The 23,635-nt window shown below is 37.2% G+C and overlaps 1 long non-coding RNA gene across 3 annotated transcripts in view; it reads left to right on the top strand.

Annotated features, from left to right (window-relative positions):
* Positions 1-23,635, top strand: part of LOC127487277 (uncharacterized) — a 62,581-nt gene that overhangs the window by 35,240 nt on the left and 3,706 nt on the right. Inside the window, exons 3-6 of one of the 3 annotated variants that reach the window (XR_011386284.1) lie at positions 1,892-2,258; positions 6,571-6,646; positions 14,183-14,478; positions 17,805-21,527. This is a non-coding gene — a long non-coding RNA (uncharacterized lncRNA). Of the gene's footprint in view, positions 1-1,891; positions 2,259-6,570; positions 6,647-12,612; positions 14,479-17,804; positions 21,528-23,635 lie in introns of those variants that run through there. The other 2 variants (XR_011386283.1, XR_011386282.1) reach the window with 2 other exon arrangements.

Genomic DNA, 23,635 nt, shown 5'->3' with positions numbered 1-23,635 from the left:
AGAAGCTGTTTTCTCCTCTCCCAGCGCCATATTGTGGGAGAGCAGATGCATAGAATAAGTCTTAATTCCAGTAACAGTCTAGTCCGAGTTGCTCCCCACAACTATATGCATATAAATCATTATAATCATAACATCTTACTGTATGAAATTTTGATATTTTCCTATGGACCAGTTTATATACTGACAGTATACTGATCTTTAAAAGAAAATAAGAGGGGCTGTAACACAGTGGATTAGGCCCCTATCTGCAGTTCTGGCATCCCATAGGAGTGTTAATTTGAGTCTGACTGCTCCACATCCGATCCAACACCTTGCTAATGTGCCTGGGAACGCACTGGAAAATGGCCCAAGTGTTTGGGCCCCTGCACCCACATGGGAGACATGGATGAAGCTCCTGGTTCCTGGCTTCAGGCCAGCCCAGCCCTAGCCATTGCAGCCATTTAGGTAGTGAATCAGTAGATACAAGAGCTCTCTGTCTCTCCCTGTTTCTAATTCTGACTTTCAAATAAGTAGAAAAGAAAGATATAGTAAACTTTGGAAAAAATTTGAAAAATAAAATGAAAATGGTAATAATAAAAAAGAGTAAGAAATTCTTTAACTGAAAAGTGTTGCTGAACTGTTTTCATAGGTTTAAAGGCAGGTCCATTATAAAAGTAGACACTAGGTGGCAATAGAAACCCCCAAAACTGGACACATTGCTGCTTTTGTCCATTATTAAGTTGAAATCCACTCTTATCTTTGATTGACTTTTAAATTTCACATAAAAATTAGAAACAGAAAGAGAGCACAACATTTCTATTACTTCTCTGTCACCATAATAGTTCCTTTTCTATTGATGTATTGTATTTCAGGTGAACCAAAATACACACAGGATTTAGAAAATGACTTTAGTACATTTATTATGTTTAGTTGTTGTATGTGCATTTGTGCATTGGAAAATCATTGATGGTAGCATATTTGTTCACAGTGGTGAAACACATATTAGCATTTTATTTAACAATATAAGATGTATGCTTTAATGCATGCATCCATGTTAAGAGACATAAAATTCAAATTGTAAACTATCTTAACTTATCTTATCTGGTGATCTGGATCCTTTTTCACAGCTACCTTTCTGATAAAATGAAGATTTTTCTCCCAAAGACAATAAAAAGTAAGCTTATTGTCAAGATGATGTGCTTTTCTCAAAATGTGGCTACTGGGAGAAAAAGAAGTATTATGAGAAGGAACATAAATTTAATATAATAGCATTCATTAATAATCATTCTTCAAACTGCTGTCAGAATGTGTTCAAATTGCTGTGGTGTAGAGGGTAAAATCTCTGCCTCCAGTGCTGGCATCTCCCATGGGTGCTGGTTTGAGTCCTGGATACTCTACTTCCTATCCAGTTCTCTGTTATGGCCTGGGAAAGCAGTAGTAGATGGCCCAAGTCCTTGGGCCCCTGCACCCACATGGGAGACCCAGAAGAAGCTCCTGGCTCCTGGCTTCGGATCAGCACAGCTCCAGCTGTTGTGGCCTTTTGGGGAGTGAACCAGCGGGTGAAAGACCATTCCTTTTCTCTCGCTCTCTCTCTTTGCTTCTGCCTCTCTGTAACTCTCCTTTCAAATAAATAAATAAATAAATATTTTAAAAAAACGATGAGGATTTCAATGAGAAGGAAGAGCAGAGTATGTGAATCCTAAGGTATCCACCAAAATGATTATTTCTTTTGGAGAGCAACTCTACTGATCACCAGCACATTTGCTGTGTACTCCACAAACTAATAGGCTGGCTACCAATTCATTTTGGGGTTCAATTCAAAGTGCTGATCTGATATGGAGTCTGTAGTCTGTAAGATTTAAGTCTTTGGTTGCTTTCAAACTTGCTTTCTTTTTTTTTTTTTTTTTTACAGGCAGAGTGGACAGTGAGAGAGAGAGCGACAGAGAGAAAGGTCTTCCTTTTTCTGTTGGTTCACCCCGCAATGGCTGCTGTGGCCAGCGCGCTGCGGCTGGCGCACCGGGCTGATCTGAAGCCAGGAGCCAGGTCCTCTCCTGGTCTCCCATGCAGGTACAGGGCCCAAGGACTTGGGCCATCCTCCACTGCACTCCCGGGCCACAGCAGAGAGCTGGACTGGAAGAAGAGAAACCGTGACAGAATCCGGCGCCCCGACCAGGGCTAGAACCCGGGGTGCCGGAGCCACAGGTGGAGGATTAGCCTATTGAGCCGCGGCGCCAGCCCTCAAACTTGCTTTTCTTCTTCTTGACCTCATAGCAGTTGAGGTGAGTTGAATTTGGAAGGAAATTTCCTAATCAGTGATTACAAATTTTTTTAGTTGGGTGTCAGGCTGTGCTTTAAAGGTTGATTTCATGATAATTTGCTGCCAACATTAAATGATACTCCAGAGACTAATTTTGAGAATATACATTCTTACTTTATCTAGTTAGAAACTCATTACAAATTAAAGGAGCCAAAAGGGATTACCAAATGCAAAGTATAATACTTGATTGGATCCTTGATCAAAAAAAAAAATGAGGAAGGACTGCATGTTAGATCATAAATTACTGGGCATGTTGTGATATTACAGTTTTGTGGGAGCATGTTCTTCTTAGGTGATATATACTAAAGTATTCAAGGTTGAAATGTTATGTTAACTTCAATTAACTTTCAAATGGTTCAACAGAAAAATCTATATATATATTTAATATATATTATATATATTCAAAATATATATTGAAATAAAATTAAATATATATGATATATAAATATATCATATATTTATATAGAGAGAGGCAGAAAGAAAAATAAAATGAAGCAAAATTTTTTAAGGATTTGTTTATTTATTTAAGAGGCAGAGTTACAGAGAGAGAGCAAGAGTGAGAGTGAGAGCAGGAGAGATCTTCCATCCACTGGTTCACTCCCCAAATGGCAACAACTACCTGAGGTGGGCCAATCGGAAGTCTGGAGCCAGGAGCTTCCTCTGAGTTTCCCACGTGGATGCAGGAGCCCAAGCACTTGGATCATTCTATGCTGCTTTCCCAAGTGCATTAGCAGGGAGCAGGATAGGAAGTGGAGCACCTAACCCATATGGGATGCCAGCACCACAGACAGCTGCTTTACCTACTATGCCACAGTGCTGGCTTCTGCAAAATATTTTTAAAAAAAGATGACCTTAAGATAAGTTAGTGGGTACTGTATTACTCTTTCAGTGTGTGGATTTGATAATTATTCAAAATAAAAAAGTGGGAAAATGTAAATAACTTAATTTCAAGAAATACATAATAGGAAATAATAATCTTGCTATTCTTTTCTACCTGTCCAGAATGAAACCACCATTTTCTCTAGAGGAGCTGTAGTCCAAATGTCTAAGATTAAACTTTACTTGATTTCTTGTGACTGATAAACATTTTTGATATATAGAAAATATAAGAATAATAGTTATCTCATGAATAGACTAGGAATGTACAGGAAAAATCTTGATTTTTATAAGAAAAATCTATCCCTTCAACTAAAATCCCAACTGTTCCCAGACAGACTCACCAGGCATTTGATACACAATATGCCATCAGAGGCTGGGTCAACCCTGCTGCAAATTGAAATGACGGTTTTCAAAAACAATTTTCTAATCCAAACCAGAGCTTCAGTCTCTTAAGTGATGCAGTTTTCATAGTGTTACTGGTTTTAAAAGTTTCCTTACAGAATATTTGTTTACAATAATCTAAATGCCAATAAATAATTTTAAAAAGGAATTCAGAAATATGAAAAATGGAATATCAATGGTCATGTTTTGGTCTTAAAATTTAAACTGGCTTCTGGAAGATCATGAAAATGAAGAAAGCTGCTAACTTGGTTACATTTTCATTTAGGAAAACAATCTTAAGATATTGTTTACATGTACTCTGCCTGTTACAAAAAGAACTTGAGGCAAACACACAGTAAAAGAGAATATTTTAGATATAGATAGTTTGAAAAAGCAAATTATAGGCATTTCTTCCATTAACACAATGCTGAGGTATAAAAATATCAAAATCTATGTATCAGATTTTCAACAAATGGGTAGAAATTCAGTTTCAACATTTATCATGTCTTCTAAATGGAATCATTGAAATGAAATATATAGATTTCTTTTGTTAAAATAGGGTTTGAACTAAATACTAAAAGATAATTAATACATTGCATTTCATTATTACACATCCATAAATGTAGCAATTTTTAAGTTAATTTAGCTTATAAAGTTATCTAATTTTATATCCAGTTAAAGACATTGGAACTTTATCTCAGCTAAAAATAACAGTTTTTCCAGAGTGAAATGGCTAAGCTGCTTTGCTCAACATCTAGTATATTTCACGTGCTTTTATTACTTAATTTTTAAGATTTCTTTTATGAATTAAAGGTAACATCTTTTCTCAAAGTACTGCTACATCATTGAATTTCTTGTGACTCTGATAACTTTCTGGATGTGGACAAGGTGTGTCTAGTTTGAGCTATCTGAGGAAAACATTTTTTTAGGAGCTAAATCCATCTATTTTATGTATCATCTCTATATATTATCATGTTACATGGTATCCAAGTGATAAAAAGGAAAATAAAACTAGAGAATAAATCTTTAAATAGTTTTAAGAACATGCATTCCATCATTTAAAAGCTGACAGGAAAGCAACTGAGTAAAAAGAATCAACATTTTACAAACCACAATGCATCTCTCACATCATAATGCTTATTCTGTAAGACGGTTCCACTATTCCTAAGCAAGGTTGAGAAAGGAGTGAGGAGGAGGAAAAATGCCCTCAACCTGTTTGTTAGGCAAAGAGAACAGGTTATCATTAAACCTTTCTAACGGAAACACAACCTAAAATACCGAAGGAGAGAAGCTTAATTTTCAAGTCTTTTGGATTTTTGGAAACTATGTGTTAGAGGAAGTGCAATGATTTTTTTGTTTTTGTTTTTTTTCTCCAAATGTAGGGTTGCTGCACTGTCTCCAGTGATCAAATAAAGCACCCTGCTCCACCCTGCCCCATCATTCCCCAGGTCTAATTGCTGGTTCCTGCTAGCTGTGCTAGCAAATCAGGAAGAAGACAAGCTGGCTCCTTCCCTGTGGCACACGTGTAAGAGAGATGGCATACTGCTGTCCTCTTGTTGCTGCTCCGTATGGGGTAGAGCCACTTTATTCTTAGCCACTTCATGCAGAAGATGGTCAGTTGTATGACAGTTCTCTGTCTTCACATTGTAGAATTTTTTTTCTAAACTTCAGAAACCTGTTCAACAAGTTGCTTAGAGTTGTGCACGTAGAAGCTGAATTCTTCTGATAAGTTTTTTAAGTTTTCCTTTGTGTAGCCTTGGCTGAGGGATCTCTGGATAGGGCCACTCTTTCCCTCCCACTGTGTTCCATTCTTTCTACTTAGGGAGCAACCGCAAACTTTCCTACATTCAAGTAAGAAATGCAAACAGGAAGACTCTGAAAAGAATTGGACTTGTTTAGTGAAAGCCTGATCTCTTTGCAAACTATCCATTTTAAATTGCTTGTCAAGATGAAAGATGGCAATTGCAGATAAGAAAACTGAGAGGAGGGACTGTAGCTTGAGGTACAGTGTTAAGGAGTGTGGTTTAGGGCTAGCTCTGCCCATTTTAACATTTCATTTTCTCATTTTAGCCTTTGCTTAGTTTCTAGACTTGCCCCTTCTGCCAGTCAACATTTATTGTGCGTTTACTATGTGCACATTTATATGACATTCTAGCCACAAATTTTATGAGGCAGCAATCTGTGTGCCCTTTCCTTAATGTTCTATACGACTAAAGTTTTTCCATATTAAATGTATACTGAGGACTGCTCGCTAAAGAAAAAAAATCTTTTGCTAAGTATATCCATTTTATTTAGGACTTGGAGGGTACATAAGGAAAGAACTAAGTAGTAGACATTTAAGACATTCTGATATCAAAAGTGATTCTATTTTTATCTAAGTTAAAACCTCACCGTTTTTTCAGTTCAAATAATTAAAAAACAATATTTCTATTAATCCTCTCTGCCCCTTTAGAGTTTGCTCAAGGAATGTGTGAATCACGAATTAATCAAAGATCATTGTATCTTTGTTCCATAACCTAATTATTTGATTAGAATATGCTCTTCTATTATTGTTATACATCAGATAGGGAGATAAGGTTTTGTTTTGTTTTTGTTTGTTTTTAAATTGGTCTTTAGATTAATAAAATTAAACTAATTCTCCTGTCAGTTCTCCAACTCACCGAGGTGAAAATGACCCCAAAGTGCTGATTTTTTTTCTAGAATACCAGAAAATACTACAGCATACACAGTAGGAATTATTTTTTTCCTGTAGAAAGCTGATTACATATGAAGTATGCAATTATAACCTTGAACTTTTGAGCCCATGGAAACAAATACTCTTACACAAATTTTTAAGTTAATGTTTTTGTGCTGGTTGTTTTGTCCTTTGCTAGCAATTGTTAGCAGATAAGTCAGTGCATGTTCTCCCAGTTTAAGAAAAAGTATTGTAGAAGTTACAATTGAAAGCATGTTATCCACTGACAATATGTCTTTCCCGAGACATGGAGAAAAGACAGCAGCTATCTTATTGACAGGATATCTGCATCAGGAAGGGATTCTCTTGAGACTCATTCACCTGGCTGCTTATTAGAATACGGAAAAAAGATAGAGGTGAGTACAACAGAGCCCGCATCTGTGCTGCTGCTGGGCCTGTCTGGATCTTTGACTTCCTTCATATTCATTATCCTGAAGGTTTTTCTTTTCTCATTGGAATAAATCAGTAATTCTTTTACCCATCAGATTTCTTATAATATTTTATTACTTTAAATTTTTTTATCATGTTTTAGATTTTACATACAAATCTGACACCTCATATTAAAGAAAAGCAATATCATGTTTTCCAAAAATAAAAACTGAAGTATAATGCACAAAAACATTCCTCAGATATGTATTTGAAAAGTTTTTTCTTTTATTATCATTTAAATTACTTTCCACTCCACTCTCTGCTTTTTTATGTATTTATTTTACATTTATTTTTGTGTAATTGTTCTTTTTCTCACTATCATCCTATGACCCACATCAGCCCTCCTCAATACTACCAGTTATCAAAAGCTAGCATTGTTTTAAAAAATTACAGTGTGAGACATTCAGTTATCTAATTATAGGATGTTAAAATTTTGTCCTTCAAATTCATGACCAATGGCCATTTTTAACTTTTTAAAGGGGAAAAATTAGTGTTTTAGCAAAACTGAATCAGAGGCCTAACATTTTCAGTGGATGGCCAAGCTCAATTTCTAGTTTTCACTTCTTGTAAAGGAAATATTGAATGCATTGAGGGACCAGTTTAGGCTTCAAAAAAAAAAAAAAATTGCAAAAACTCCGCAGTGCCTATTTGCAGAATTTCTTTTGAAAGCATGGCTGGGCTGTTGGCCAGTGTATGAGCCCTGATCAAAAAGGATTTGAAGAGGTTTAAAAAATGAGCTTTACTTTAAAAGACAATAAAAGTAGAATAGATGGAGGTTGTAAGGTGAGGGAAGGAAGTGGGCAAGAAAAGAAAATATTTCAGCTTTTATGAGTTTTTATGCTTTCCTTACCTTATGAATCATTATATCAGTATTTGAAAGTGAGAGAAAGCTATCACTCAGATTTTCTCCTTTTATTTTACTAGGAAACTTCTGTTGTTTCACACTAGAAACAGTTACAATAAAAAGCTCCAACATTTAATTGTAAATTGAAAATGGGATTAAAATAAAACAGTGGAATCAAATATATATCCTAGCTGAACACATGCTTTTCGTCCTATCATTTTTTTCTGTTCAGTTTATCTTTTTTACAGAATTTTTTTATTCTATGAAAGTCTCTGTCCTTCAAGCCCATCATTCTAGTTTATCCTGTAAGAAACGAATACCATTCAATTAAAATCAGCTGTTGTAAGTAAAGACTTCCATAGGTTCTAAGTTTTAGTTTTGTGCTGAGACAGAAAATAAACCCCATTCATTGACAGAATACTAATTTGTTCGTCTTTATGGTGAAGAAAAGCAGTTGTTTTGCTGGCCTTTGTTTCCTTCTAAGAGAATTTCCTTTTGTGTAATTGAGAACGTTGTGGACGCTTTGGGTCCTGAGACCACCGGCAGTAACTGTGGTGTCTAAACCATCCTTGAACAACAAGCACAGGCGCACGGATGGAGTTCATTTCCACAATGTGCAACTGGAGAGGTGCTTTTGAAAAAATAAGTGCGACGAGTATTCAGCATTTGTTCTTTCATGGGCATGGAGAAATTTGCACCACTTGCATCTCAGCCTGTTCCAGTACTTGAGGAATAAGCCTTTTCTCTTGTGCTTGTTTCCACTTCTAAAAATTTTATCATTGGATGAAGTACCAATAGAGTTAAAAGCAAGCAATTTCTAAGAAAGATATACATCATAAAAAGAAAAAAGAAATTAAAGGATTACTCCAAAGATAATTCTTACAGAAATAATGACTCAGATTCATTTTGATGTGTGTCTACTATAAAATAAAAAAAGAAATTTTTGTGCCAAGAGAGCATCACGTGCTGTTCAAATTATGACCTTGTCTTCATGGCTATAAATGACAGCTGCATTCATGATCAAATAAGGCAGATGGTGCCTCAGTTCATTATCAGAGACAATCAACAAAATGAGTTAAAAATATATTATTTAAAAGTTAAGGGGAAAAGCTTCCATGCTTAGGAGATAAAGAATTGCCCAGGGAAGAGAGGCAGTGTTTATGTGATCACTGAAGTTAGAAAGAAGCTTGTTGGATTTTAATCAAGTAAACTTTCCAGATATTATTTTGAATACATGATCTGAGCAGAACATACTCTTTGAGTATTGCATTCCTGTTCATTTCTACTGGTCAGACATGGCATTCAATGTTACAATGTTAACATACGTGGCACAAATTATGAGGAATTTTGCTTAGTCTTTAGAAGTATAGACTGATTAGCACTTACAAATAATTTAGTAGTAATTTTTCACCATCACTACAGAAAATAATATTGCACCTCCTTCCCTGTGAAATCTTTGCCAATCTTCCCATTCCCTGGAGTTATTAAATCCTTGATAAGATCCTCAGGGAATCTTCGGAAAATTCCTGTTGAAGATTTCAGGTACATATAATGCATTCAGTGATTCTCTTAATTATCATTAGCATTTTTTTCCTTTTAGATTTATAAAATTTTCATCCTTGACATGCTTTGGTAACATAACCACTTAAGAAACAGTACAGTATTAACCTGCATACCATCTTGGTGTATATTAAATCAATCGTCCTAAGTGGCAAGATTTATCAACTTGAAATATAGATTTTATTTTAGCCTTAAAAGAAAGGTTAAATAGTGTGTGAATATAGGAACATTATGGGAAGCATTTTCTGAGGAACAACATGGTTGCGTGAAGCCTGTCTGTTCAGGATATTTGTCATTGGGATTTTCCTTAAACTATGATTTACCAAAAAGGTCTGTGGATGGGTGGCATCAATTTACTTATTTTACTTAACATGCAAAATGTAAACCAGTAACACACAAGATAGGAAGAAGATGTTAAAGGAAAGTTAAGTCCTCTCTCAAATATATTATGAGTATTTTAATGGTCAAGCCTCAAAATGAGATTATAAATGGATACACAAAGTCTATCTGTTCCTACTCATTTCAGAAAATAAGTGCTGCATTGAATTAATTGAATCTACAGTTATTCAATAAATGCACATGTGGGGAATAATCAATTGATAATGTTTAATCAGTGAAAAATATACACTGCTTATAGCTTTGTTTTATAATTTTAAAAATAACAAAAGGCTGCAGGGATACTCTTTAAAGGAAAATGCTAAAAATATTCCTTAAAAACACAGAGTAAAAGCTGACATTTCAGATTCAAAAGAAAGTTACATTTGGCAAGAACCTAACTCTCATGATGTGTTAGTTATGTTTAACTGTGGTATTTTTTTTTAACAAATGACTAAACCTGGACCCTGCATTTCTTGGGCCAAGACATCATCTTTTATGACACATTTCTACACAAACATACTCCCACCAAGGTCATCACTCACCTTCTTAAACACAAGAAGAGCACAAGCCAACATTTTAATTTACAGAGCAAATTTATACACGGGACTGAAAGATATGGTGCTCCTATTGAGGCCTGCCACTAAACAACTGGAACATATGGAGCAGCTCAAGGCAGTTTGGAAATTCTTTTATATTTTGCCCATGCATTTACACTCGCATTCTTGCTCCCTCTTAACCTCTTTTCTCTCTGCAATGGTTGTAACCAGTGCCGGCACTCAGTTTGAAAAAGCACAAGGAATTGTGGTTGAAAAAATACAGGGGTAGAACAGTGGATCCTTGCTTTATGAGAAGGAAAAGGAGAAAACATGCGTAAGGAATATGAACAAATTTTAATTGGTATACTCAACCAATGATCTATTGTGGGCCACATCCAGATGTATGATCTTCTGGAATTAGGAAGAAGACAACATTTACAGCTGCTAGTTTTAGAGTTCCATGACTTAAGAATATCACTGGAAGTAACTGTATGTGCTGAACAGTTTTTCACATCTAAGGTCCCTTTCATCAGAAATAACTTTGATCCATTTTCCAGCTTATCTGATTACTTTTGTTTCTTTTCTTTCCTCCCTCCCTCCCTTTTCTTTTTTAAACACTAACAACCACATTTAAGAACGTCTTTTTTTTTTTTTAATTCTTTTTTTTATTTGACAGGTAGAGATATAGACAGTGAAAGAGAGAAAGGTCTTCCCTCTGTTGGTTCACTCCCAAAATGGCCGACACGACTGGTGCTGCGCAGATCCGAAGCCAGGAGCCAGGTGCCCCCTCCTGGTCTCCCATGTGGGTGCAGGAGCCCAAGCACTTGGGCTCTGCCGCAGGTGGAGGATTAACCAAGTGAGCCACAGCGCCGGCCCAAGAAAGGGAAGGCCAACAGTGCTGTAAAGCCGCCGACTGCAGTGCCAGCATCCCATATGGGCGCTGGATCGAGTGCCAGCTGCTCTACTTCCAATCCAGCTCTCTGCTACGGCCTGGAAAAGCAGAAGATGGCCCGGGAAGGCAGAAGATGGCCCAAGTCCCTGTTCTCTGCACCCATGTGGGAGACCCGGAAGAAGCTCCTGGTTCCTGGTTTCAGACCTGCTCAGCTCCAGCTTTTATGGCCATTTGGGAAGTGAACCAGTAGATGGAAGACCTCTCTCTCTGCCTTTCCTTCTTTGTCTGTGTAACCCTGACTTTCAAATAAAATAAATAAATCTTTAATAAAAAAAAAAAGAGAAAGCCAAGTTGAGAAATAACCAGAAGAGCTCATAGAGAAAAACAGGGAGGAAGTTCATATGAAAAGGTTGTGAAGGAATGAAGAAAGAGAGACATATTAGAAAAAATAATTCACATGCAAAATAATTTCTCATTCTAATTCTCTTTTCTCATCCATCAATCTTGTTGTCCAAAATAAATTTGACACTTTGTGGTTGGATAATTAAAAATTATATAAAAGCTCCCCACATGAATTGGTTCTTATGCCTCCAGAACTTTCTCTTTCATAGAGATGAATAGTGAAAATATTCAAATGGTCACCTCAGTAGAGTAAGAAAATTTTCCCACAGGGCGTCTGAGACTGATTGTGTGTTGTGCACTTGCACATGGTCTTCAATCTCAAGGATCTGCCTCCTTGGTTTTGTACCAGTGTCCCTTACCCACAGAGTCCTCTTTCTTGCTTTGTGGTTCACTGTTTATTCTTTTGTCAAATATTAATTAAATAGTTAAGCAACTTACTATTTTTTTTTTTTTTGCATAAGAGACACAGTACTCAATCAAAACACAGTACTTTTTCACTTCTCCCTTTCTGTAACTTGGTTTCCACATAGAGGGAGAAAAAGAATATAGTAGTATATTTTCTCTAAATAGAATAACTGACTCATATTCACTCATTCATTCAATATTTAGCGTATTCAGTGAATTACTATAAGGAACTGGGCATGAGTTTTCCCATTGGCCTGTGAAAGCTACATTGTAAGTGTTTGTGAAAATGTAGTTCTTAGGTTTCTAGAGTTCTCTTGATAGTTTGATATCTGTGTTCACTTGTTCTCAACTTTTATGTGCTTTCTCATAAGGAAGAATTTTACACACCATGGTCTGTTGAACACTAATAGCTTGATCAATGTCAATGGGTAAAAAAAAAAAAACTTGTAATAAAATGTTCTTGGTATTATTTTTTTTTTATTTTTTTTTTATTTATTTATTTTTTTGACAGGCAGAGTGGACAGTGAGAGAGAGAGAGAGACAGAGAGAAAGGTCTTCCTTTGCCGTTGGTTCACCCTCCAATGGCCGCCGCGGTTGGCGCGCTGCGGCCGGCGCACCGCGCTGATCCGATGGCAGGAGCCAGGAGCCAGGTGCTTTTCCTGGTCTCCCATGGGGTGCAGGGCCCAAGCACCTGGGCCATCCTCCACTGCACTCCCTGGCCACAGCAGAGGGCTGGCCTGGAAGAGGGGCAACCGGGACAGAATCCGGAGCCCCTACCGGGACTAGAACCTGGTGTGCCGGCGCCGCTAGGCGGAGGATTAGCCTACTGAGCCGCGGCGCCGGCCATGTTCTTGGTATTATAATATAACATATAATCCCCTAGGGAATATATGATAATATTGGATTTTTAAAGCTCTGAGAAGTTATAAAGCAATTCAGCCAATTTAATTTAGTCTAACCTTGTATTTCTCTCTCTCCTTCTCTCTCTTAAAAACATTTATTTCATTTATTTGAAAGACAGAGTTACAGAGAGAGGTAAAGACAGAGAGAGAGCCCTTCCATCTGCTGGTTCACTCCCCAGATGGCTGCAACGGTCGGAGCTGCGCCGATTCGAAGCCAGGAGTCAGGAGCCCCTTCCAGGTCTCCCACGTGGGAGCAGGGGCCCAAGGACTTGGGCCATCTTCTACTGCTTTCCCAAGCCATAGCAGAGAGCTGGATCAGAAGAGCAGCTGAGACTAGAACCGGCGCCCATATGGGATGCTGGTGCTTCAGGTTAGGGCGTTAACCGGCTGTGACACAGTGCTGGCCCCTAACCTCGTATTTCTCAAACAGAATTAGTTTTCAGAGAACATCTATTAATATCTTTTTGGATAAACCATACCAGAAATGCCATTGTAGGTCCTTATGATAAACAAACACCAGTGTACTCACCCTATGTATAATACAAATATCATTATGACAGATGTCTTTGGAGAGGATGTAGGTAGGAAAGCAAACGAGATAGATGAATAGATAGATAAATATATGAATAGATACTATACACTAAATTGAATGTGCTATGACTATCAATGCTATCACTTAATTTTAGCACATTTCAACCTTAGAAATTCTGAAAGGCCATGTTTAGTATTGAACAAAAGCATGTAAAAGTAGTCTACTTAACTTACATTTTGAACCTCTGCTATGCCTGGTTGGCAAGAAACTTAACTTCTTTGATCTTATTTTCCCATTTTAAAATAAGAGATCACTCCAAGGAAGAATCATGCTCAATTCATCTAATTCTTTGGAAGATTAAATGGGAAAATTTATTTTAAAAACATCTAGTAGGGGCATTAAAATGCAAACCAAGTATGTCACTGGCTTCTGTTACACCTGCTTGTTCACTTTTCAGCACTTTCTTCCCCCCAGGTACTTACCTTAGCATCTTATCTTCAGCTGGAAGTCATAGGACTATAGAACGCTATGTTTTCAGATGGAAGGGTGTTTTCAGTTCTCCTTTGTAGGCTCAGGGCAATTAGTTCCACATTGCTTTGAATTAATTTATATTAAAAAATATAGTAAAATGTTCTAATTATGTAGTATAAACTTGAAAGGATGTTTACTACATGAATTTGTATATATTTTTAAAATCCAGAAAAGCCATTAATTAAAATTCTGGCCTCTAAGTTTTGTAATTTGTCTCTCAAGGTCTTTTTCATCTTGAAGGATTCAGAATGGTCCGATGGCTGAGCAAATGGCACTGTTTTCATCTATCTTGACAGTAAATTGTGAGACCAGTTTGAACCATGTTCACAGCAGACAGATAGCATGATGATTGTAATAATGTGCATAATAAAAGTTCTGCAGTTAGGTAATGCCTTAACTGACCGTCATATATTTGGCCTGTCAGCTGTCTGCGCTTATATGGCATGACAGATTTCCTTTCTCTCTTTTCTCTTTTTCTCAGCTGAAAAACATCATTGAAATTGGAAAAGTGTCTTCTGTGCTTGAGATTTGGAAAAAGACCTAGGAAACCTAGATGAAAAAGTTAACTCTATTTAATTGAGTTCTTTAGTTAAACATATTTTCACCAGAACTGTGCAGGTAAAACATGAAGGTCCAGCTTCATGTGCCTGACTGTAGTATATGTGCTGCCGAAACGAGCACATGCCTGCCTTTAACTTAGCGATCTGAAGAAATGTCAAATGCAGCAATGACCTACTCAAGTTCCTCCATAAAGCATGAGCAACCGTGTAAGTACATGTGAGTAATGATCCTTGTTTCTGATAGTCTATCATTTTTTTTCTGTCATTTTATGAGAGTTGCTTTATTGGAATCTTACTATCATGTGTAATCTGACCTCTTTCCTCAGCAGGGTATTAATAAATGCAACTGTACTTTCCACATCTTTTCCATTAAATATTCTTTAGGATTGGTTAGTTGTTGTTCTTTTACTTATGATGATTTCCCCTAGATTCAGTAATCTAAGTAGAAAGATCAAGTTAAAGAAAACCCTGGATTTAAATCTTAGCTCCAGTATTTATGAACTTTTGTTACCTTGAATCTGTTTCTCTGTGATTCTGTATTCTCACTGATAAACAAAGGAAGAGTAGATGAGATGTTCCTGAGGGGCTGTGAAGATGTGTGGCGAGCAACTCGGACTAGACTAAGTTACTGGAATTAAGACTTATTCTATGCATCTGCTCTCCCACAATATGGCGCTGGGAGAGGAGTAAAAACAACTTTTACACAGCTGCCTCCAGTTCAACCAGTAACCTGCAGGAGCTGATCCCGCTCCTGATCGGAGGAGAGCAGCGTACTCGGCATGTGGGTAGCAGAGTTGGGATTGGTGGAAGAGGACTATAAAGGAGGAGAGAGACAACATGCACCAGGAACATCTAAGGGGAACACCTGAGGAACATCTGAGCAGCCCCCGAGAGAGAGAGCCGGCCGGAGGTGTGCCGCTCCCCCACGGAAGTGGGGAAAGTGGCAGGGGGGCCCGCCCCTCCACGGAGGTGGAGGGACGGCAGCCAACCCGGGAAGAACCAGCAGCAAACCCGGGAAGGGCCGAGTAGACAAAAGAACAGTGCAGGGTCCTGTGTCGTTCCTCCGTGAAGAGGGGGAGCGACAAAGATGGAGTCTTAAAATGTGGTTAAGCAGGAGGCTTCTGACTTAGTCTTCCACAGATATAAGTTTTCACCTCAAATAAGGGAAAGTGAGATAATTTAAGGAAAACTGAATTATGCAAAGATGAACAAGTACATCTAAAATGAAATATATACATATGGGGAGCTATATATCCTCATCACTCATTAGAAAAAACCACAATAGTATACTATGTATGCATCAAAATGGTTAAAATGAAAAAGACAACTTCAAGTATTAATGAAGATGTGAAGCAATTAGAAATCTTATAAACTCCTAGCAGGGGTGTCATTTAGCATAACCCATTTGAAAATTATTCAGCATCATCTATTAAAATTGAAGATGTGTATCCCTATAACCCAGGATTTTTTTTTTTTTTTTGACAGGCAGAGTGGGCAGTGAGAGAGAGAGAGACAGAAAGGTCTTCCTTTGCCGTTGGTTCCTGTATCAAAAATGCATAAAAATCTGCCCAAAACACAAACATAAGTATACTTAGCAGTACTACTTGTAAGAGCATAAAGCTAGAAGTCAGCCACATGTCCATTAACAAGGTAATGGACATGTTGTAGTATGTTCATGCAGCTGAATATATTGGCATTATATACAAATGAAAAGCAATGAAGATATTTGACATGAAACAATCCAGATAAATCTCACAAATATAACAATGAGCAAAAGAAGGCAGATATAATAATATATACTATATGATTCTGTGTATAAAAGCTTCCAAAAGATGCAATTTCTTGATCTTCAGTTAAGCTATTAATTATCTTTTTTTTTTTTTTTTTTGACAGGCAGAGTGGACAGTGAGAGAGAGAGACAGAGAGAAAGGTCTTCCTTTGCCGTTGGTTCACCCTCCAAAGGCCGCCGAGGCTGGCGTGCTGCGGCCCGGCGCACCGCGCTGATCCAATGGCAGGAGCCAGGTGCTTATCCTGGTCTCCCATGGGGTGCAGGGCCCAAGCACTCAGGCCATCCTCCACTGCACTCCCTGGCTACAGCGGAGAGCTGGCCTGGAAGAGGGGCAACCAGGACAGAATCCGGCGCCCTGACCGGGACTAGAACCACTGTGCCAGCACCGCAAGGCGGAGGATTAGCCTAGTGAGCCATGGCACCAGCCCACTATTATCTTGTGAGGAAGGATGGAGTAATGACTTGGAGGGGTCTTGAGAAAGTGATCCATGTCTTAATTAAGTGTGATAACATAAATGTATTTACATTGTGAGAATTCATTGGGCTGCACACTTGCAACTTGCATGTTTTCTGAATGTATATTTCCATAAAAGAGTTCACTTTATATTATACCAAACCGAGTTACTAGTTATGATTTAATGCAACAGTGGTCAATGGAATATCAATGTCGATTTAATTCCCTATATTGTTTAGATTCTGAGAAAACAAATACTTTCTCTATTGCTTGTTTAAAAAGACCATTTTCTTGTGGTATATATAATTGCACTCATAATAAACTCCTTGAGATAGTATTCCCAGGACTTATTATGTATTTTTTCTTTCTGTCATTACCCTTTGTAAGATTAACCAGTCCCTTTCAAAGGTAATTCAGTGGCTCTTCTGTGGTAGATATTACTGGCACCCAGGAAGAGTTTAGATGTTTTGGAAGCAAAACTTGCCGCACTGCGTGATTTACAGGCCACGTTTTTGGAAAGCAGTTTGTTTTATTCTTTATATCATTCTATTATTTATATATGGCTTCAGAACAAGTGAAACATATAGTCTGGTTATTGTCAGGATATGGAGGAAGCCAAAACAGTGTGGAAATGTAACTTTGTAAATTCTTTCATGTGACAGTTGTAAGCATGATTTTTCAGAGTGTATATATACAGTGTGGTTGGATATCCTGTCTTGTGGAAGAGGCACTGTCACCTTCCAAAAAGAACAAAAAATAAGATCAGCTCTGGAATGATGCCAAATTATGTTAAGGGCACTTGGTAGTGCCAATTTATTCAGTTTACAATCTCCAGTGTTTCTTAAGACAAGTTGTCAAGAAAGTTGACCTGGAGTTCTGGAAAATGATCCTGCTTACAGAAAAATTTAGATTTTTTCCCATTTTTAATTATTAGTTATGTCTTCAAGGCATAGTAGAAAAGATGAGTTGACCAAGTTGACTTGCCAGTGTGCAGCCAATCAAATATAATTAATTCTAAAATAAAATACCCCACATTCAAAAGCCTTTGTGGAGATTTCCATTCTTAATTTACTCAGCATGGTAATCAAATTTGATTTTTAGATTTTACTTATTTGAGTGGGGAGGGAGATGGTGAGAAAGACACACACACACACACACACACTCTATTTCCATCTGCTGGCTCACTCCCCAAAACGCCCACCAAACCTGGAGGTTGAAGCCAGCAGCTGGGGACTCAAATTAGGTCTCCCATATAGATGGCAGGAGCCTAATTACTTGAACATTACTTTTTGTGTTCCAGGGTATTCATCAACAGGAACCTGGAGTCAGAAACCAGAAGTGGGTATCGAACCTGGGCGCTCTGATGAAGTGTGCCAACATCCTAACTAGCATTTTTAATCATTAGGTCAAATGCCTGCTTCATACAATAATTTAAATTATAATGCATCAGATTTGTGTGTTGCGAACAATTTATATTTAATAATTAATTTTAATAATATTTGTTATAGTTTAAACAACTTCTTTCTGATGGTTTTTTTTAAACATCAAAACAGTCTTCTATTACACAAATCTACAGAAATTTAAAAGCAGTTAGGAAAATTAGTTTGCACATTGATTTAGGCTTAAAAGACTGTATCAGAATAGACTGAGGACACTGAAGTTAAGAACAAACTACCTCCAAGCAGCCCGGCAGAAATTCAGCACTCTGTTTTTCCCTGTTACCATATGGACCACAACTATGGATTTAATGTAAACATTCAGTTTCCTTACACAAATCATTTCATTGTCAATGTTCCCAATAGATGCAATGCATTGCCATTTCATTGGTAATTCTAAATAATGAGTGCAGGTAAACCTTTGAGGTTCAGCTTGGCTTGAACCAGGATGCACATGATTAAATGCTTATTCAAAACTCTTTCATCTGGAAGTCTTACAAGAAGGCTTGTTTTTGTTTTACTGCCTTTCTTAAAGTGTTTCAGTATTTCCAGTTTGACTTCCATCTCATACCAGAGGGTGAAAAGACATTGGAAATGATTGCTCTTTCAGTGAATTTCAAAAGAAGTTCTGGGTTTGATTTGGAGTAAACATTTAGCTTTGTTTTCAATTTTCTGACCTGGATGGTTCAGTTTTCTGAGGTATCTTTATAATAGATATAATTTTATCATTCTGATGGTGATGATATTTGCAAACTACATTGGAGAATTGAGCCAATTATCTATATAGTTCAGTCTGGAATGCCTTTTTGTCTTAATTATGTAGATATTTCATGATATTGTACATTTCAAAAGTACATTTCTTGATTCTTCATTTGGCATGAAAAGCTTTCATTGCTGATGAAATTATGTAATATAGTTTTAATTGTATCTTCTTATATAGAGAATACAAATAATGTGTAAAAATTCCTAGACGATCTTAAGTAATAAACCAAATATACCACTCCCTCAGACATAACTAGAATATTGGACATAAGTTGCCTTGACTTTGTCTCTTTCAGATGTAAATGGTTTTATATAGCTCCTTTTACATGAACCAAGAATTTTCTAAGGAATAGTCTGGTATGAATAAAATGACATATTAAATATGCTGTCTCAAGTGACCAATCACATAGCAACATACTTGTATGAAGGTTACAAAGATGATTTCTTACAGGAGGTTTCAGAAAGCTTTCACTAGGAAGAAATTCTAGAATTTATAAACTTGGAATTATTTAGAGATCACACTTTAACTCTTAGAAATTCTTGGAAAATAAAGACTCATAAGGGGCCCACGCTATGGTGTAGTGGGTTAAAGCCCTGGCCTGAAGCATTGGCATCCCACATGGGCACCGGTTCTAGTCCTGGCTGCTCCTCTTCCGATCCAGCTCTCTGCTATGGCCTGGGAAAGTAGCTGAAGATGGCCTAAGTCCTTGGGCCCCTGCATCCACATGGGAGACCTGGAAGAAGCTCCTGGCTCCTGGCTTCAGATCAGTGCAGCTCCAGTCCTTGCGGCCATCTGGGGAGTGAACAAGCAGATGGAAGACCTCTCTCTATGTCTCTACCGCTCTCTGTAACTCTTTCAAATAAATAAAATAACTCTTTAAAAAATACTCATAAAATATTTAACCAAAATATCACCTTAACCACCTAATCAGCTTGTTAACACTATCAATGGATCTCTCAGATATTTCCCCCACAGTCATGAGCAGCCCACCATAGTAAGATACATGTTGGTGTTGGACAGGGGAAAGATACATGTTGGTGGAGGGCAGGTATCCTTTTCTGGAAGGCAGGCAACGGCAAAGGAGGAGAGCATATTGCAGCACAGCAGGGGACAATATAAGGGTGCCACATTATAAGGGTGCCAGGGAAAGCATGGCAGAAAATGAACAAGGGGAATAGAGGAAGTGGTGGGTATCAGATCTGCCAACCTCAGCTGGCTCTGCCTTAAAGAATGACAACCCAGTCTTACTTTAAGAAGTTTAACCTGGGGCCGGAGCTGTGGCGCAGTAGGTTAATCCTCTGCCTGTGGTGCCGGCATCCCATATGAGCGCTGGTTTGAGTCCCTGCTGTTCCTCTTCCAATCCAGCTCTCTGCTGTGGCCTGGGAAAGCAGTAAAGATGGCCCAAGTCCTTAGGCCCCTGCACCCACGTGGGAGACCAGGAAGAAGTGCCTGGCTCCTGGCTTCGGATTGGTGCAGCTCCAGCAGTTGCAGCCATTTAGGGGGTGAACCGACGGAAGACCTTTCTCTTTGTCTCTCCCTCTCACTGTCTGTAACTCTACCTCTCAAATAAAATAAATAAAAATCTTAACCTTCCAAAATAAAGCTATCCGATGATAATGCCCCACAGTGTCTTTCATATGTCTATTTATTGTTACAAGGTGTATATTGATTTCACTACTTGGATAAAGGTTACAAAAACCATTATTCATACTTACTAATCAATATCATTAATCAATACTCTCTCCCTTCTAAAAACCTGAAAAATAATTCATTTTATGTTTCATTTTTTTTTCAAACTAGCTCTAACAGACACTTGTTTGGCTTTTTCTTAATTTGATTATTTCCCTGGCTTCCTTTTTAAGTAAAATTTGTCCATTATTTTCTTGCCCAAGTGTATATGAAGAGTTAAGTTGCAGGTGTTCTGAGCATCCCACCCCTCCCCCTTTCTTTAACATTTCAATCAACCATAATTGCTCCCACTCAGGATTCTGTTATTTCAATATCTCAGGATACAATCTTCAACTTGTGCAACTTTGGCTATGAACATATACAAACTGATAGAATTTCTTTTCTCAAAAAATGAAAATTACAGGATGCCAGTCAAAGATTATTGCAAGGAAAAATAGCTAAGAGAAAATGTTTTGCTTACTAATCAGAAGAAAAGATAAAGAATAAATGTTTGCATCACATAACATAACTTCAGTCCTGCGAAGTTCAGTCATAAAACACTTGAATGTATTTCCTCAACCCTGAAGCCCAGTTATTTTAGTCTGATGGAAAAATTCCACTGGTGAAATGAATTTTTGAACTTAAGGATAAGCTGTTAGCTATAAAACCTTTAGAAATGATGAACCAGTTAGGCTCTCAGACTAAATAAACACTTTGATGATGGTTTGTGGAATGCAGAATCCAAGGATTTCTATTGCTTCACTTGGGAGGTGGGTATCTTTTCCAGAATACTTAAGGCAGCCTCTTACAACCATCATATAAATCAACCCCAAAACTAAAATCCTCTTATCTCCCAAGTATGACTGTTAATAACTGTTATGTTATTTTGGAATCATATTCATTTTTGTTCAGGAAAGAAAGAAGAAAACTCCGCTTATGTTGTATCCCAATTATCATTGGGATAATAACATCTCCTGTAATTAATAATAATTATTATTATTTTGTAGCTTTTATGGTATGACCTCATGGATCTGAATGCTTTTTATAATGAAGTGATAAAGATAATTTATACTTATGCAGCATTTATTATACAGCAAGAATGGTGCAAAAGACTTTATATATGCTTCCTCATTTAATTCTCACACCAACCTTATAGGTAAGGTCGATACTTAAGTACCTGTGTAAGAAAACTCAAGTAGCATCTCAATGCTTTACCATTAGGCCATGGTAGAAACAAGATTGGCATTCAGTGTATGAATTTGATACTCTTGGTTTCATTTACCAGTTCTACTGTTTGATGACTGTATCACTAGTGGCTATTTGAAAAGCAATGAATTCAGTGTAAAACATTAGGAATTTTATCAGGAGGGCTGAAAGCTCAGAGGAGAAAGAAAGGAGCTCTCCTAGAATGGTTTTGATACAGAATTCTGTCTGGACTTCCTTCTTAAAGCACTTCTGAAATGTGTCAGCACTTGAAATATGGACAGAGGCAAGAGATTCCTCCTGGATTAGATGTGAAGGTGGGATAGCTATGATTTGTAATTTCAGTTCCTGGATCTCTCCATATACCTGGGTGGGGATCAGAGGTCCAGACTCAGACCCTATTTTCTCTTGGAAGGAGGTTCAGAGGCATCCCCCTTCACTTGCAATTGGCACTCTTTCCAATGAGACTAGAAGAAAAGAGGCCCTCACCCATCGGAGTTTTCTAGTTCCTTCTATTCCATGGGTGCTAATTTCTCTGTGTCTTCAGTTTTTCAATTATAAAACTCATCCGAACAGTGTACAACATTAGAAGTTAAATGAACAGTTCCAATAAACATGCAAAGCCCTCACCCATGATTAAAAATGGTATAAATTCTGATATAAATGTAAAGTTTAATGTAGCAAAGATGACTTTTCAAACCTAAGACTCTGTAGAGTCATAAAATGACGTTTTCTGTTATGTATTTTAAGAAAAGAAAATTCTAATCCATGTATTTTCCATTTCTACATTTCTCACAAAAACTAAGAGATAAAAAAATGATGGTGACAAAAGAAGTTAGAATTATAGGACCAAAAGGAAGTTTTGTTGGTTCCTACTTAGTACTGTAGCAAGAGTAATTTATTAAAATTTAAAAAATTATTCCAAGTTTTTCCATTCAATAATCAACACAAAGCAGGTAATGACCACAATAGCATTACTGAACATAAACTACTCTAAAATTATATAAAATATTCCATAATATAAACATTCTCTAATTATATAGTCCTTATACTGTTAACGGTGTTGCTTGTAACCTAATTTAACTAAATAGGGACTGTGTATTAGTTGATTCTGACTCAATGTAGCAGAAGCTATAGCTGCTTAATGTACAGTATATTTATTTAATTAAACCTGCTAATCACATAGAATTTTGAAATTGTGATCATTGCTTAATTTTAGATATTGTGAGTTTAACATTCTTTTGTATAAAAATGGAGTGATGAATTTGGGCTGAAATATAAGTCCCTGGACAATTATCTTTTTGAGAAAAAAATCAACTTTCCTTTAATTGGGTAATAAAATGCCTTTGTAGTTTGTTTTCCTCAACTTATCAGGACCACCAGGGCATAAGAAGGATGAGGGCTACGAATGCCATGGGATAAAAACAAAGATAAAAGAAGTAGGGCACACATATCTGCATTTTAAAGAAGAAAAGAGTGGCGACATGACTAAATGGCATGATAGTTAATACCCAGCAGTAAGATGATCACACTTATCTAGAATCTGCACACAGCACACAAACTGTGTGGAAATAGTTAAGATTCGCTATCTTTTCGCCTGAAATATTCATGCGATTTGTGTAAAAAGTTGGTTATTACTTAAATTATCTGGATAATTGGTAAGATTATTAATTCAGGTTTTATGAGAAGATGCAGTTCATAAGCTGAGATAGAAATGCTAGTTAGAGACATTAACTTACAAATAAAATTCCATCTTAAAAATATTAAAGCATATGCAACATTAAGAAGTTTATACTTCAGCAGAGGGACCTGTCTGTAATCTGTTTTAAAATAAATAGATTGTGTACAGCTGTCGCTATATCCCTGGCAAAATGATGATTTAACGTTGATTAAGAAAGAAAGCCTTTGAAGTGAGTGAGGCAGCAGCCCCTAGTGTCTTTAGTGATCATTATCAGTCTTTCCCTGAAGGATGACTTGGTGCCAAAAGCTCTTTTCTCCTAACTGGTTAAGGTGGACTCAGGAGTGAAGGCTTTGTAAGCCTGAAAAGGCCTTCTCATTCAC

The sequence above is a fragment of the Oryctolagus cuniculus genome, chromosome 2, assembly GCF_964237555.1.
Source record: "Oryctolagus cuniculus chromosome 2, mOryCun1.1, whole genome shotgun sequence".
NCBI classification, from domain to species: domain Eukaryota; kingdom Metazoa; phylum Chordata; class Mammalia; order Lagomorpha; family Leporidae; genus Oryctolagus; species Oryctolagus cuniculus.
Note: the sequence above shows the minus strand (reverse complement) of the source record. Positions and strands in the feature narration are given on the sequence as shown.